This window comes from Canis lupus, chromosome 28 (genome assembly GCF_003254725.2).
Source record: "Canis lupus dingo isolate Sandy chromosome 28, ASM325472v2, whole genome shotgun sequence".
In the NCBI taxonomy this organism is placed as follows: Eukaryota; Metazoa; Chordata; class Mammalia; order Carnivora; family Canidae; genus Canis; species Canis lupus.
In genome coordinates, this window is record NC_064270.1 from 34,864,442 (window position 1) to 34,882,404 (window position 17,963).

Here is a 17,963-nt window from a genome sequence, read left to right on the forward strand (position 1 = left end):
CTGAGGGATGATAGTATTGACTTCTGGCAGGGTTGCTAGTGGATAAAAAAATCTTGCTAAGATTCTGAACGTTTTAAAACTAAATTACAAATTGATGAAACCTGACATCATAATGCCCTGTGATTTCCCCGCACAACCTGTGAGGCCTCCATCTGAGGACTCCCAACATTCACATAAAACCTGATCCTGACTCAGGCAGAAAGGGCTTTGATGAGGTTGTTGTCACTTGAGGTCCCGCATGGTGTCTGTGACAAGATGGCCCAGAGGCACTTTGTTGAGAAGTTCCGAGTACTTAATCCAAATAGTAACTCAAGCCTTAATGTGCTATTATGTCCAAAAATGCTTTTAAATTGCCATGTTTTTAATAGAAAGATGAGAACAGAGATATTTTATTAAATATTTATCTCATTAATAAACACGAGATAATCACTGCTTTTTATTTTGAATTAACTTTCCCATTTGGGTTCAATGCACATTTCATAGACATACTCTTTTCTCTTGATGTGAGGGGACTTAATTACAAAAGCACAATTGGACTTCTAGTCTGTATGAAAATGAAGCAAGCGAAATTGCTTTTTCCCCCACAAAGGTTGTTGTTATGAAGAAACACAATTGAATATGACAGTTCTCTGCTACCCAGGAATTGTTTTTGGATGAAGTTTGGGGATTATGTGCAATTATACAACAGTAAATTTTCCATGACCATTCATGTTCAAGGACTTATTTTAAAAATAAAATGAAAGCCTAAGTACAGAATAAAAAGAACCGTGATAACAAGTGTTCTTTATACCTCTGTAACAGCAGTAAACAGATAGTGTAATATTTGTGTATCAGAAGTCAGTATAACAAAAAAATGTGCAGCAGAAAGCAAACAGGCCGTTGGAAAACCGTATCAGCAAGGCACGGTAACTTTTTATCCCTCCTTTTCCATGCTCCAAATATCCACTCTTCCTCCTTGTTAAGTAGGGTCTCCTTCCTTACTCTCTGGGGAGACAAGACAAGGTGGAAGATGAGTGAACATGGCCTTGGCAACTTGCACTGTGGGGCACCTGTGGGCGGATGGACATGGCTGGCTCCTGGCTTGCTCCCCCAGGTCCCAGAAGATAAGTCTGCAGATGGCTTCCCTCAGCAAGAACCGTGGCCCAGGAGCACTGCCTAAAGCCTTGAGGGCTGTGCACTGCACAATGGCAGCCGGTGGGTGGAGGTGAGGTGGACAAAATGCACATGGGCAGCAGCGAGATCCGAGCCCCTGGAGTCGTACAATATGGTGGTACATCCCATTCCCCGAACCAACCCCTTCAGAGGCAGAGCTTTATCCAAGCCCTCTGACCGGTCTCTGGAACCTGGCCTTGTGGCTCCTTCTCTCCACTGACCCCAAATGTACTAGGGGTCCTTTACAGCATTCAACCCTAGAGCTCTTTGTGCCTGGGTTGGACTCTATGTTTATGCAGCTCCTAAGCCAAGGTGCTCCCACCTCCACTGCCTTGGTTGGCTCAGGGATCTCTGACCAGGCTTCTGACTCAGAGTGACAGTGGGCTATCCTCCTCCACAGCCCCGTTCCTCATTCTAAGGTGGAACCCATTGCCTCATCTAGTTCTTGCTAAACTTCTTCCATAGGGGCTGCATCCTACCCTAATCCTTCCCTGGAGCTCATCATCAGATCTTCTGGAACAGTGACTACTCTGTCTGATGGACTTCTGATTTGTCTCTGACATCCCATCATCCTGGCTAGATTCCAAAATCTGGGATGAACTGGAATGGTTGCCCTCTCAGACACACTGGGGTTACCTGGCTATTCTCTTTGTGTGTCTCCCCCAAGCTTTCTTCCCCCCAGTGGTGTTTGGGCTCCCATGACCTGACTTCTGTCTCCCTCTGGGAAGTGAGCAAGTCTCCAGCCAATCTGGTATTCAGCTCCATCTCTGACAAGTGTCCCTTGAGAAATATTTCAGGGAAGAATTTTATCTGATCACTACAGGCAATGATCAAAGAAAACTAATTCCACTGTGTTTGTTACAACAACATCAGTGAAAGAAGTCAAGAATATAGTCTCAGAAGGAGCATAAAGTATACAATAAAGGCCAATACATAATTAATGAATATCATGTCTCTAACACAGTGTTCTGCAAAACTAAGCACACAATGTGTAATTATTCCTCACATCATCATAAAATAGGGAGTGGGCAGATGCTGGTTGCCTCTTATAAATAAGGAAACAAGAGAAAAACCCAAACTATGTTTCCAGAGGAAACTCAACAGAAATGAGAAATGAAACCCAATAATCTTGAAACCCAGTTGTGAGCCACTTAACATGTCAGTGTGAATCAACATCTCAAATTTCCAGTGATCTGAGGTAGTCACTTGCTGTTATGTGTTTTACAGCTTCTGCTGTTGAGAATCCCTGTGTAGCCACAAGTTCCAACCAGTTTGGGAATCACACAAGAAAACCAGTCCATTTACCGACAAATGGCCACATGGTACAGTGGGTAAGAGCATGGAATCTGTGTCGTGTTGCTTCTGTGCCAATCCCACTTCTACTACTTAGGTAGCTCCTTTGTAAGATTAATTAAATCAGTACATAGTTGATGATGCTTGAGTAATATGTGCCTGGCATATGGTAAGCATGGCATAAGCAGTAGCTCTTACTATTGCAATATACTCTCATTTCATTTTGACCCCAGATTGGAATGAATTACCAGTCTTGGTCACCCTTGTTATTCATCACATTGATTTGAAAGATCTCTGTTTTTTTTAAAAAAGATCCAAATATATCCTTTAGGTTAGATAAATTGAATATATCCAACAGAATAATTCTCTAAGTTCTAAAGACATTATTAGACTATTCTGAAGGGGCCACAGATTCAACTGTCTCCAGGCAGGTGGCATGAAAATGAGATGTAACCAGGTGTAAGACAATGGGAAAAACTTTAAGGAATATTGGTGAAACCAAGCATCCTTCAGGTGATGCTCATGATGAATTAGCCTTAATGTATTCATTTGCACCTTTTTGGTACCTTTATCAAATTACCATTGTCTCTTACATTCATAAAAGAAAGGTTTAAATGAGCGTGCGTGCACGTGTGTGTGTGTGTGTGTGTGTGTGTAATTACATTGTATATGCAGACCTTCTTTTATCTGTATACTTTATTTTTTTTTTTTAAATATCTGTATACTTTAAAGGAGCCTGTAACTGATTTTTTGTTGGAGCTCGATTTATGGAACCAGTCTCCTTTGGTTTGGATGATTCTAATTTTTCCACAACTCCTCAGCCTGCAATTGGTGAAACATATTTGTGCCTATTTATGTAAATCTAATTTGTGTTCTTGGGAATTTGGGTTCTCTTTCCTCTGTTAGAATGAAAATTCCTCCAGTGTAAAAACCGTATTTCTACTGAGCCTAATAATCAGGCATATCTATTAAGTGCCTAATTGTATTCAATGCTGAGCTAGGCAAATATGAAGGGATTTCGGAGCTCAGCCTTGCCTCTCATTCTTGTGGTTTCAGAGGTGGCTCATGCTCATGGAAATGGTCCCTAGAGCTGTGATGACCTCTATGGAATATTTGCTGAGGGGTTATAATACCATGTCAGATCTCTTCTGAGTGCTTTATTATTTCTTTTAATCATTCAATAACCCTCTAAGGCCATTCCTATTATTATCCCCATTTTATAGATCAGGAAACTGAGCAGAGAAGATTAAGTACTTTGCTAGGTAACACAGCAGGTCAGGTGCAGACTTAGGAGGAAAACCACACTCTAGTCCGCAGTCTGCCTTCTCCACAGCTCACGTGTGACCACAGACATGTAGGTGGCACCCCTGGCATCCTGTGCTGACCTCCTTGCCCCCCAACACAAGCACTTCCTAGAATATGAATTTTTAGATGCATGGAACAATCATATGAAGGCACGGTGACTGGGTATAGGTATCTACTCTTACTCCTGCATCCAAGCACCAGATGGTAGGAAAAAAAATTTAATATTGACATTATCACACCGAGGAGAAAAAGAAATGTTCGTGGTTTCCTGGATAAAAGGAAGCAGAGTAGATAGAAATCGTGGAGAAAGAAGAGTGCGGGAAATCACAGCCACAGGAGACACTTCTCAGAACCTACAGATCAAATAGACAAAAATAGAAGGCGGCCATGGAATATTGGAATACCACAGTTTATAAACTTGACCTAGTAGCTATACAGAATTTTCTAAACCAAAATAGAGAATAAACATTCTCTTCAAACATCCATAAAGCAGTCACAAAAACTAAATATGCATTCTAATCCCAACTGTCCCCAAAGTAGAAATCTTTGAGGCCAACTTTGCTGCCCATACTGCATTAAACCTGAAACTAGTACTCAAGGATAGAAAAGGAAAAAAAAAAAAAAACCTGCACAACTTTGGATATGAGGTAAAAAAAATCCTTTTAATTTGCTCCATAGTATTTATAACTATTATTTCCAAATGGATCACAGGTGCCATGTATGTAAGTAGTAGCAAAGATGCAGTGAGGGCAGTTTTCCTAGGGGTGTGGAGTGGATGGAGATGATCTCGTGGGCTAAGAGTGATCTAGAAGCACAACCAACAGACCTTGGGAATGGGTCTGGCTGCCCCCACTCCCCCAGTCCCTCACTGTCTGGGCTCCAGCCTTGCTCATCCCGAGTAAGAGCCTGTCCGGTTTATTCAGCACTGGATCCCAGGGCCAAGCACAGGCCCAGACCCAAGCCAAGTGACTCATAGCTTTGGTGAAAATTTGTATTAGTCTGCCACTCAGCACATAATCCCACTCAGAGGGAACATTTAGTTACAAACCTCCCCATCTCCAGCAAATATCATGCCTGGCCAAGCTCTGGAGGAAAAATACCACTTTTAATTTGTATACACTCTGCAACTGACCAAACTCTTGAGCATAAATTATTTGGTTTTGATCCTAAAACAGGATGACATTTCCCATTTTTCAGAGGTTGAAACTGAAGCCCAACTCACCCAAGGTCACGGCTGGCAAGTGGCAAAGCTAAGATTTGGCCTCAGTCTAAATGAAAATTGAAGAGTTCATGAAAATAAGTAACCAAGTCAATATTTATTGATTTATGGAGTCCCTACTGTGTGCTAAGCATGGTGCTGGTGCCTTCCAAAAATTATTACCTTAGTCTGTCCTCACAAGGACTTTGCGAGGTATTTATAATCTACATCCATTCTCTATACCGATGAGGAAACCAGACAGAAATCTGCCAAGGTCACAAGTAGGAGAGCCAGAATTTGAACCCAGGTCATGGGTCCGAGGCTTATGCTCTTTTCCAAATGTACACTGCTCCTCATCGGACTTAACCATCATCAGGGCGTTGACAAATAAACCTTTTAGTACAATTTAATTCTGATCAAGGAGGATGCTGCTTTTGTAATACAAAAGTGATGCTTTATGAAACTAACTAAGCTTAGGAACCATTTGAGAAAGTGAAACGCTATTGATTACTTAATAGTTACTGCATAAATCACCTTGGACACAAATCGTCTATTATTCTCTAAAGGGCAGGAACCCAATATCTGGAAAAAGCTGGACAAAAGTAGCACAATGCGTATTAGAATCTAGTTGGAAAGACCCACAATAAAGGCTTATAAATATTTCATAGGCTCACTAGTTATTTGTCCTATAGTTTTAGTTTTTATAACCATCATAATTAGTTATTTTCAAGACAATATCTGGAAGGGAACCTTAAATTCTGACAGGTAACTACAGCAATATTATAAAAGCACAAATCATCTGGATTAATTTTATGTGAACTGTAGTCTAAAAGATATCAATTTATTGATTTAAGAAATAGGGTTGAAGACAGAAGCAATTCTTGGATACCTTCATAGAGCAAAATGAATAGCTCTAATTACTGAGTGTGACACCCACTTTGTGTTTGCTACAAATTGTAGAGCCATAAATTTTAAAGCTACTTAGTGTTCCATATTCTTTAAGTGTTCTGAAATTGGGATCAATGTCCGGCCACGTGAGAAAATTATCCTGAAAGAATAAACTGTACATTCCCATTTTCCAGAGGGAAATGAAAATATTGAGGCATTTCTGTTAGGACATAGAACAGGTTGGTAACCGGACTAATTTATTCATTCCTTTACTCATGCACAAGTTCAAGGAACAAGCTGGGATCATTACTAGGCGCCGGCAGGTTCATAGTTTGGGGGAAGGAGACAAGGTACAGGTAAGCTGGAGGTGGTACGCTTCACTGATCACTATCCTTTTAAACTAACTTTATTGAGGTTATCATTGACATGCAATAGGGTATATATAGTCATAAAGGGTATATATAGTCATACATGTTGGCATGTCTGTACACCTATGAAATCGTCATCACAATTAAGATAATGAACATATCAAAAAAAAAGAAAAAAAAAGATAATGAACATATCTATCACCCTCAAAACCATCCTTACGTCTCTTTGTAATCTTTTTCTCCCACCCCTCTCCATACACCTCATCCCCCCTCCGATCCCCTGAGCCACCACCGATCTGCTTCTGTCACTACAGATTAAGGTTCACTTTGTAGAATTTCATATAATTGAAATCACACAGCATGTACTTTTTCTTTTCCTTTTTTTTTTTTTTGGTTTGGTTCTTTAACTCAGCATCATTATTTTAAGATTCATCCATGTTGTGGGGCAGAGTCCCCACATCCCCACATCCAAAGGGAAGAGCGTCTGTAGCAAACTTGGGAAATCCAAGGTCAAGCAAATAAAATAATAATTTGGAAAGGAAAAAAGAAACAATGTAAGGAAAGTTGCCCGGTTCTAGGAAAAGTCTTTTCCCCCCCGTCCTTGGTAAAATAAATCATTTATAAAGAGGAAGTGAAAAAAACAAGATTCATCCACATTATGTGGATGAATGTAACATTTATAACATAACATTTATTTTTATGTCTGAATAGTAGCCTATGGTGAGGATATGTCACAACTAACTCTTCCCTTCACCTGCTGATAGATACTTGTGTTGTTTCCAGTTTGGGTCTATTACAAATGAAGCTGTGAACATTCGCGTCCAAGTCCTTGTGCAGATTGAAGCTTTCACTTCTTTTGGGTAAATACATAGCAGTGCAATGGCTGAGTCATACAGTAGGTGTCTGTTTGGCCTTGTGAGATGCTGCTGAGCTGTTTTCCAAACTGGTTGCACTACATCGCATCCCACCGCACCCCGCCTACCCCAGCGGTGAGAGCTCCAGGTACTCTTCATTCTCTCCAGCACACCTTTACGGCCCCATCTTTTTAATTTCAGCCACATGTGATCTGCAAATATCGTTTCCAATTCTGTAGTTCATTTTCCCATTCTCTTAGTGCTGTCTTTTGAAGAGCAGAGAAACACATATAGTAGCATCTTGGGTTGTTTTTTTTTTTTTTCTTTAATCCAGTCAAATGTCCACCTTTTAATTGGTGCATATATTCCATTGACATTTCATGTAATTATTGATGTGGTTGGATTTATATCTACCATTTTGCTCTTTGTTTTCTGTACGCGTCATGGTTTTTTGTTGTTGTTGTTGTCGTTGTTCCCCTGATCCTTCTTTACTGCATTCTTGTGTAATAAATAGATATTTCCTAGTATGCCATATTGATCCCTTTGTTGGTTTCTTAACTGTTTTGAGCTATTGGTGGTTGCTCTGAGGATTACTATGTACATCTTAATTTATCATAATCTACTTTAGATTAATATCAACTTAATTTCATGAAAATGAAGACATTCTTCTCCAGTATAGCACCCTTCCCTCCTCCCTTCTTTGTGTGATGGTTGGCATATATATTTCATCTACATATGCTATAGACTCAACAGTACAGTTTTGTAGGCGTTGCTTTTTTTACAATCTTATGTCATTTAAAGAAGTTAAGAGGAGAAAGAAGAAAACTGTTTGTGTAGAGTCTTTTATATTAACCTACACATTTATCATGTCGGTACTCTTCATTTCTTCATATGGATTGGAGTTACCATTTGGGGTCATTTCTTTGCTCCAGTATACCTGCCTTCCCTACCCATTCTGTTGTGCTATTATTGTCATGTGTGTCTATAATTATATGTGATAAGCTTAATAATATGGTTTTATAATTATTGTTCATGCAATTGTCTTTTAAACCAATTACCAGAAGAAAGCATATATTTCTACTTTTATAATTACCTACATAATTACCTTACTGGTATGCTTTATTCCTTTGTGTGGATTTGAGTTATAGCCAGTTGTTGTTCCCTTTCAGCCTAAAGAACTTCCTTTAGTATTTCTTAAGCACGGATTTTTCTGCAATCTACTCCTGATGAAGTCAGTCTCTTTGCCACACCCTGGTAGAAGCATGGTACCATGAAGCTGGTAGGCAGGGGAGGGAGGCAGCAGGCCTCGGCTAGAATTCCACAGGCTCCCATGGTTCCTTCCCAGTTCAGCAGTTTTTCTGAATGAGCATTTCTCAATCTGTTGTCAGACTCTGGTCAATTTCTAGAGTCCCAGAATGATTCTTTTTGACTGGTTTGTTTAGTTTTGCATTGTGTTTTCAAGAGAGGATCTGCTGAGACCCCATTCATAATCTAAAACTACCATCTTGGGGCATTTGGGTGGCTCAGTTGGTTAAGCATCGGGCTATTGATTTCAGCTCTGGTCATGATCAGGGTTGTGAGATGGAATCCCACATCAGGCTCCATGCTATGCAGGGAGTCTGTATGAGATTCTCTTTTTCCCTCTACCACTCCCCCCATGCATGCTCTCTCTCTCTCTCTCATAAATAAATAAATAAATAAATAAATAAATAAATAAATACATCTTAAAAAAATTAAACTACTATCTTGATGGTCTTGTTGCTGTTTCATCAGTTTTGGGTTTTCTTTTTCCTCTTTTTATGCCTTCTTTGGATTGTGTTTTAAAATTCGATTTCAGGGACACCTGCATGGCTCAGTGATTGAGCACTGCCTTTGTCTCAGGTCATGATCCCGGGGTGCTGGGATCGAGTCCTGCATCAAGCTCCCTGAGGGAAGCCGCTTCTCCCTCTGTCTATGTCTCTGCCTCTCATGAATAAATAAATAAAATCTTTTAAAAAATTCTATTTCATCTGCCTTGTTGGTTTATTAGCTATTACTCTTAATTTTGTTATTATAGAATTTGCTTTAAGGTTTATATTATAAATATTTAACCTACAGTCTACCTTCAGGTGACCTTATACTGCATCACATATGTCATAGGAACCTTATAAGACTATATACACTACCCCTTCATTCCTCCTGGCTTTGTGCTATTGCTTTCATATATTTTACTTCTGCAAATATTATAAGCCCCATAAAACTTTGCTATTTTTCATTTAAATAGTTGATTACCTTTCAAAGAGATTAAAATAGTAAAAAAAAATTCTTTCTATTCATCTATGTAGTTATTATATCTGATGCTCTTTGTTTCTTTGTGTAAATCTGTTTTCCATCTTGTATCACTTTCCTCTCACCTGAATGATATCTTTTAATATTTCTTATTGTTTAGTTCTGCCACTGAATTGTTTTAGCTTTTGTATACATATGTATGTATTGCTTTTATTTTGAAAGATGTTCTAGGTTGAGAATTTTTTTTCATCAGTACTTTAAAGATAATGCTTCATTGTCTTATAGCTTGCAGTATTTCCACCAAGAAATCTGCTGTCATCTGTATCTTTCTTATTCTGTATATGATATGTCTTATTTTCTAAATCTACTTAAGATTTTCTCTTATCACTTGTTTTTAAGTGATTTGATGTGCATTGGTGTACTTTTATGTCTCTTTAGCTTGTGTTCTTTGAGCTTTTTCTATCTATGGATTTATAGTTTTCATCAAATTTGGAAAGATTCTGGTTATTTTTCCTTTCTTGTTCTTTCCTGTCTTTTAGAGACTCCAATTAAGTAAATTAGGCCACTTGAGGTTGTCCCACAGTTCACTGATGCTCTATTCGTTTTCTGGTCTTTTTTTTTTTTTTCTCTGCATACTTCATTTTGGATAGTTTCTATTGCTATCTCTTCAAGTTCACTATTCTTTTCTTTTGAAATGGCTGATCTGCTGTTAGCCTCATCCATCTTAGGTTTAAACCTTGGTAGTTTTCAATCCTAGCATGACTTGTTTTATATCCCCTTCTCCATGCTTCTGACATATTCAACTTTATCAGAGCTTTTTGATATGGAGTATAGTATATAAGTCACAATAGTTGTTTTAATGTCATCTACCAATTATATCATTGCTGTCATTTCTTGGTCAGTTTCAATTGATTGATTTTTCTTTTCCTTATAAGTTGTATTTTCTGCTGCTTTGCATGTTTGTAATTCTTTTTAGGTCATTCATTCCTAAAAATATTCTTGAGCTTTGATCTGAGATTCAGTTATTTGGAAATCATTTGATTTTTTGTGTTTTGCTTTTAAGCTTTGTTAGGTGGAGCCAGAAATGTGCTTAGCTTAGGGCTAATAGTCTCACCACCGAGGCAGGAGCCTTCATAGTAGTCTAATACCTCATGAATGATAAGATTTTCACTCTAGGCATTGCAAATTGGCACTATTCTCTACCCTCCATGAATCCAGACACTCTCTCTCTAATCCTTTTGGGTGACTCCCTTGCCTTGAGTAGTTTCCTCATATGGATGTGCTAGTCAGTGCTCACTTGAATATTTCAGTGGGACTCTGCAGATCTCCAGAGCTCTCCCCTCTACAGTAGTCCTCATTGTCGTCTCTCAGCTGCTCTGGTATCCCAGGACTCCCTGCTCTAACTCCTCAACTCAGGGAGTCCTCTCGGCTCTGTCTGCATTTCCCCTTCCTGTACAATAGCCTGGGAACCTTCTCTAGGCAGCAAGCTGGAACAGTTAGAGGACGCATCTCATTAGTTCCCCATCTCTCAGGAATCTCTTTCCTTTGTGCTTGATGTGGAATGTCTTAAGAGCCACTGGTTCATATAGTATGTCCTCCTCTTTAGTTGTTTTTGGTGGAACAGTAAATGTATAAAACCTGTTTCTTCATTCAGGCCAAAGCAAAGTCGAATCAATATGCTTTGAAGGGGCTTTTATTACAACTTTTTATTCAACATCTACTATGTATAAGGCACTATGTCTACTAGTTGCATGGTTCCCTAGGGTTTTGTTTGGTCTCAAGAGATGTGGCATTAGGGTGGGGGGAAGGAGGTAGAATGCATGATTGGCAACACGTGATCATCCCCTTGAGGAACTCACAGTCTGGCTGGGGAAACAAGATACAGTTATAGGTCAGACTTAAGATAACTAACATTGCAAAGAAGAGAAGGATCAAGGAATATATATTGAGAGCCTATTCTAGTTGCTGGGAGGTGAAGTGATGAAGCAGATACAATCCCTTCCTTCACAAAGCTCACATTTTAATGGGGAAACAGACAAAAAGCAGATAAGTCAATAACTGTAATATTAGGAAGTAATATGAGCAACAAAGGAGGATTAAACAGGGTAAGGGGACAGAGAATGGCTGGGGTGTTATTTTGCAAGGGGAAGCTTCTCTGATGCAAGGCCATTAGAGGGGAGACCCGAACACAGCGAAGCAAGTAGTAAGAACAAGTGACCCCCACATTTCAGAGAAGGTTTCCCTTTCAAACTAGGGTGGTTAGTGAAGGCTCACAAAAGTTACATTTGAATTTCCACAAGATTTTCATAAAGAATGGTCCATTGCGGGCGGCTCGGGTGGCTCAGCAGTTTAGCGGCGCATTCAGCCCAGGGCATGATCCTGGAGACCCGGGATCGAGTCCCATGTCAGGCTCCCTGCATGGAGCCTGCTTCTCCCTCTGCCTTTGTCTTTGCCCCCCCACCTCCTCTCTGTGTATGCTCGTGAATAAATAAATAAACCTAAAAAAAAAAAAAAAGAATGGTCCATTGCTGGTGAGAGACACTGATAAGAAAGGGTAAGGCAATTTTGTAGGACAAGGAATACAGATGCTCACCTGGAGAAAGGTATTTGGCAAGGAGCAAATGAAATGACTAGGAGAAAATCTTAGTGTCCAACTGCAGAAGGCCTGAGCAGATGTACTAGGGAGTTTAGGTCAGCTGTGCTGGAATTGTGCAGGAGGTGAAGCCATCTGAGCCTTGAGATGACCACTTAAGTCCCCACGGGTACAGGATGAATTAGAGCATGGTGCAAGGATGGCAGACCTAGAGTGGGGCCAGAGGAAGCATCAGCAACATTTGGACACTTGGTGAGATGTTGGGCAGCCAGGGGGTTAGAGGTCAACGATGCCACCAGGGTTAAAATTCATTATAAAGGCTTAAATTTAGGAACTAAAGAGGAAAATGGTAACAGAGCCTTTCCACAAAGAAAGACCCAACTTAAAAATAGAACTGTTGATTTTAAACTAGTTTTTCATGGTGCCTTTTCTTAATCCACTGACAATAGAAGGGCGGCAATGCCAATGGGTGTTCGTGTTGTACCAGACTTGATTTTCAAGTGAGCAGCTCAAATCCAGAATCTCTGAAAGTCTGAAACATCCCATTTTCTCTGCCAACCAAAGGCATTACATTAAAAAAGAAAGATCACCATTTTCAGAAAGTCCTTTTAGTTTTCCCATCAGGACAAAGGTTTCTGGAAAGACAGAAGCAAGCTTCTTTAGACATCACATAAAGCAAACTACGCTCGAGGGACAATTGCAAATGAACTAAGGGAAGCTGTAGCCAAATGAAATGCGACAAACAACTGTCATATTCCAAACGGTCAATCAAAAGCTGGAACAGCGTGAATGTAATAACAGAAGTCCTTTATGATGAAAATAATGATCTCAGGACAAGGGATACTTAATGATTTGCAAATTTAAGTACAAGATAAATATTCATCCATGTCCAACTGGTAACTTTCAAGTTCTGACCATTCTGTATGGCTGATAGTACTACCTGCAATGGTGGGAGCACTTCTAAAGGGAGAGGAGAAACAAATAATTCATCTTCATTTTAATTTCAATACAATTGCAGAATACTGTGGTACACTAGAAACATGAATGATACACTGAGGGGCATCTTTTCTACATTCCAGAGTATCTCACTGTTTGGGCAGAATGGTTCTCTTACTGGAATTGTTCACAAAGCAACCTATTATATGGTGAGAGGTACCCTCCGGGCACCATTGAAATTAATATGAAAGGAACAATCAAGAATGCCAAGTGCAGTGCATAAAACGCAGGTAGGTGGTGGAAGACAGATAAGCAGCCATGAGGTTTAAGTTGCAGAATCTGAAGCTGCAGAAAGATGTGTTATACAATTTACATTACAACCAGTCACGATTTTAGAATGGGTAATGAAAAGCTCATATAGTTAAGTATTGAGTCTATAAAAAAAACCCACAAAAAGCTTTGCAGCACAAGGGAACTAAACGATGGGTAAATAGACAAAGAAGATAATCAGAGAGCAGAAGAGAAAGCTGGACTTGCTTTCACAAAATTCCTCTGGTTTTGGCAACTTCACCTGCGCGTCACATGTAGTGCTCTCTCTCCAGTTGGATCATTATAATAGAAGGTTTCTCAACCTTAGAACTAGTGACATTTGGGGCCAGAGCATTCTGTGTTGTGGGGTCGTCCTCTGCATCACAGGATGTTTAGCAGCATCCCTGGCCTCTACCCCCGGGGATGCCAGTAGCACCTGTTCTCTCAGCTGTGACAACCAAAAATCTCCAGACATTGCCAAAGTCTCCATGGGGGAAGATCTGCCCCCATTTGAGAAAGCAACAATATAAACTACACCAGTGAATTACTTCCTCTCTGAATCATATGCGCTTCATCCTTTAAAGAGCATTACTTATAATAAAATGTTAATTTGGTTAAAAAAATTTGTACGCCAAATTAATCTGGAGTGTAACCCAACAGTAGTGTACAATAACTAATTTACATGAGTTCCAGAAAATCTCTGCTGACTGCCTTCAAAAATCTCTTTCTGACTGCAGAAAATCTCTGCATTCTACCTTCAAACAATTGGCAAAAGTGTTTGGTCTCCTGTCCATTCATGTAGTGAGCAATACTTTGTCCCAATAAAAGCACAGACTGTTACACTCCTAAGGTATAGCAGCAACATAGATGTTCAACGCTTTCTACTTGCTGAGATATAAAAAGAAAGCCAGGCATAGTCTATAAAATGAAGGAAAGACACTCAAGCAGTAGGCATGGTATCATGGTCACCATGGATCTCGGAGGTATAGAGCAACCATTTTGATTTTTCCCCAGCAAGTTACTCTTTACAGTTGCACATTTGCTACATGGTTAATGCTGTAAATTAAACTCGTTTTCACTATGTCCTTTCCTAATCTAGAAATAGGGTAGATGATTAGCTCCATTAGGGCAGGGACAATATCTTGTGTGCCTTGCTTACCACCATATTGATAACACCTAGCCCAATGTCTGACCGATTGCCAGCACCCAGTGGATGTTTGTTGAATGAATAAGTGAACAAATGAGGACAGAAATGCTAACTTCCAAGCAAATAGGTTAGGCTGTCAGTTCCTTATTTTTACTTCCGTGCCATAGCCAACTCTGTGGTTGGCAGCTGGTGCATAGTAGCCAGTCAACAAACGTTGGTGGAACTCATCTGAATGGGAGGTCTCTCTCTGTGTCTCTCAGGCAGCAAAGCCCATCTGCTGAGGCGCAGGCAGGCATGTGCTCCCTGAATCTGGTGGCCATGCTCAACCGTTCGGTTGTGTCCAAGTATAACACAAAGACATATTCCACCATGAAGACACAAATTAAGACATCTTGTGTGGACAGATTTCAATACATGCTTTGCAAAAGGACATTGTCCCCCTCTTTGATGGGTAAGGAGGTAGATTTAGTACCTGAGCAACCAGATGCTTCTACTAGAGAAAGTCTAAGGAACCACAACAGCCACCCATACATAGGATGGGACATTACTGGCCATGCTGCAGTCTAGGCAAAGGCTTGGGAATGTACTGTGCAAATTAAATCATCACAGGCATCAAGGAGTTTATTCTCATCTTAAATGGCATTATCTCTCATATTGAAACTTTAACAACTCGTCTAAAATGAAAAATCAAAAGTGCCAAAAAGCAGAGCGGCTGGAGGAATAATGATGTGGCTCTTGGGGAAGGCGCCGAGACTCTCTCTCTAAGAACAGAGGGCCCAGTGAGTGGCGTGCTGGAAAATGCGGGAGCCTGGTGGAATGACAGTGCCCAGAAGCTACTGTGAACAGTAATGACAGGCAATAAAATACCCCTTTAAAAATCCGGCAAAAGATAAAGACAGTAGATTATAGCAATGCTTCAATAACCAACTGTTAGTAGATTAGCATAGGCACGGCGAGAAAACACAACTAAAAATTATTCAATCATACCAAATGCTTGCAGGGAAACTAGGCCAAGAAAGCAATCAAAATCAAATAGAAGCAAGGTGTGTTTATAGAATTCAGTAGTTCAAAAACATTGAGAAATGCATTGCCAAGATGTTTCAAGGGTTTCTATCTCCTGTTTAAGAAAAAAATATTAACGAAACCCTCGTTAATGTGAGAAATGGAGAACACAGTTCTCTCTTCCCTCCCCACCCCCTCAACCAGGGTTACTAGGAGACGCCATATTCCGTGTGAGAACTCCAGGACGCAGTCATAAAATACAACACACATTTATGCAATTTGCATTAAGTTTGGTTCTACAACATATGTGGCAGACCTCTTGAATTAACTGCATTCAGTGTTTTCAGTTAGAGAAAGAAGATTCATGACTCATAGATGCCATAAATGAAATACGGCATACAGGTAGTAATTACTCAAATTGCATTCTTGAGTCTTTGAAGGTAAATTAGCCAACAATGAGAAATTGATAGCTAGCGGTGCAATTAGCTACAGGTACAACAGAGTGACCTATATAACTTCCTATTTTAAAAAAATCTAAAATTCACACAGGTTAATAGCATACAAGTTTCTTCATTGTTACTTGTGGCAGAAATGCGGTTCTATAAAGGCACTAGTGTAGCCTCCTGATGATAATTGCTTGAAGACTACAGAGGTAGAATTACTCGGGTTAATTCTTTGAGAAAGGCTCAGATTAAACTAACACTTACTGAGCACTACTGTGTCCTAGGCGCTCAGACAAATGAGATCCCATTCAATCTCCCCATAGGTCCCGTATGGTTAGATATGCTCCCATTTCACAAACGAGGGGATGGGGGCAGAAGTCATGCTGATGTGGCTTTTCCAAGGCCACGTGCACTGCCCTTTCTGCCTCTCTCCTCAGTGGGCTAGGGTTGGATGTAAGAGATGCTTGTCAAAGCACTCTTGCTGAGTGAGAAGGTTAGTCTATGGGGTACGTGTAGTATTTGCCTGCAAATATCCCTTATTCTGGGAAGCCAGTTCTCCTTCAATCACGAATAATCTTGCTGGGTCTATGGAGTTTGAGTGGAGCTGACCTCTGAATCTGAGTCCAGGAAGGAGCATATGAACCAGGTGGCCACTCAGAGCACAGGATGAGGATGGGTCAACACTGGGTTTTTTTTTTTGTTTTGTCTTGTTTTTCGACCAATAAAGGCTGCAGACAGCAAGTACAATTTTGTTGGGCCTTGAAAGGTTTAAATACAGAAGTGGGGAGGGCTAGCAGGAGGCAGATGTAGACACATCGGCATGAGAATGGATGTATCAGAGGAATCATATAATCAACAGCTGGACTGGAGAGCTGGGAAGAAGGGCAATCTGGGACAGAAGTGGGGTGCCAGCTGGCAGCTAGCCTTGGGTGTCAGGATCATGCCCTACATTAGGACAAAGTCCTATTTCCTGGGTCCTCAAGCCAATAGGATCACATGGGCCTGAGCTGCAGTGGTCTCATTGCTCGGCATAAGATGAGTCTGCTGAGGAATAGCCAACACTGGGAAATAGGAGAAGGAGGGACATGGCATAATGTTACAACATCATTTACTCGTGCCCTGAAGCCAACTCTATCTCTTAAAATGTTTGCTGCTGCTGTTGTTGTTGACTTCATTCTCTTTTCCAATTTCATTAGTTTGCCCCTAATGTCCATTTTCTGTTCTAGAATCCCATCTGGGATGCCACATGACATTAGCCATCAGGTCTCCTTAGACCTCTCTGGGCTGTGACACTTTCTCAGATGACCCTTGTTTTTATTGGCCTTGGAAGTGTTGGGGATTGGTGATTGGTATCTCAATAAATCTTACCTATAGGAAGAGGAGACTAGCACAAGTCTCCCCTACACCCCCACCCAGTGATTAAATTCTATTGAAAGACTGATACCAAATAGGAGATCCCAGGTGTATACCATACAAAATAAAACATATTACACGATCTGGATAGATTAACTAGAATTATTGGATATGCCTTTCAGTGACAAAATATGTGATTGGCATATTTTTGAATGGCAAAAGGCATGTGATGGCCAGGGCTGCTTCCCTCTGAGGAAGAAGCATTCCTGGCTGAGTCGGGCTTGTCCTCCCATTGGCTTGCACGGCATTGCTGAAATCCTGCAGAAAGAAGCTCCTGCTGCCTGAGCATGGCTGCAAACTGCGCTGATCCAGCAGCAACCACGACACCTCACATCTATAAAATCAGACTGGATTTTGAACCAGCTATTTCTTTTTATGGTCTTTCTTCTCCTCCTCCCAAGATGGACACAGTAAATCTCTAGCCAGAGGCATGCTGATCCTTATCTGTATTTATCTAGCTACACATAGACAGATGTAGTTATCTAAATCTTATGGTGGGCAGGCAAGGCCAGCCCAGGGGAAGGCTCTCCTGGTAAAGACGTGGGGTCGCTCTTCGGGGCTCAGAAGGGGAGGGTTTGCTATTCTGTGGGTGGCATAGTGACCTCGTTTCTCTCTGTGCTTAGATAACAGGATAAAGTGGCCTTGCTTTGTCTCATTTTATCTTGGTCTCAGGATAACTCTGGGTTGGATATTCTGGGAGATGGCATCTCAGCAGAGACTAATACGGTCTAGCCATCAGAACCAGACCAGACTCTGACTGTCCTTCTCGGTGCCAACCCTGGTCACCTGGGCTG

The 17,963-nt window shown here is 40.6% G+C and overlaps 1 long non-coding RNA gene across 1 annotated transcript in view; it reads right to left on the bottom strand.

Annotated features, from left to right (window-relative positions):
* Nucleotides 1-423: 423 nt before the first annotated feature.
* The window catches only part of LOC112672481 (uncharacterized), a 33,729-nt gene continuing 16,189 nt past the window's right edge, over nt 424-17,963 (bottom strand). The window contains exon 2 of the long non-coding RNA XR_007406773.1: nt 424-984. This is a non-coding gene — a long non-coding RNA (uncharacterized LOC112672481). The remainder of the gene's footprint in view (nt 985-17,963) is intronic.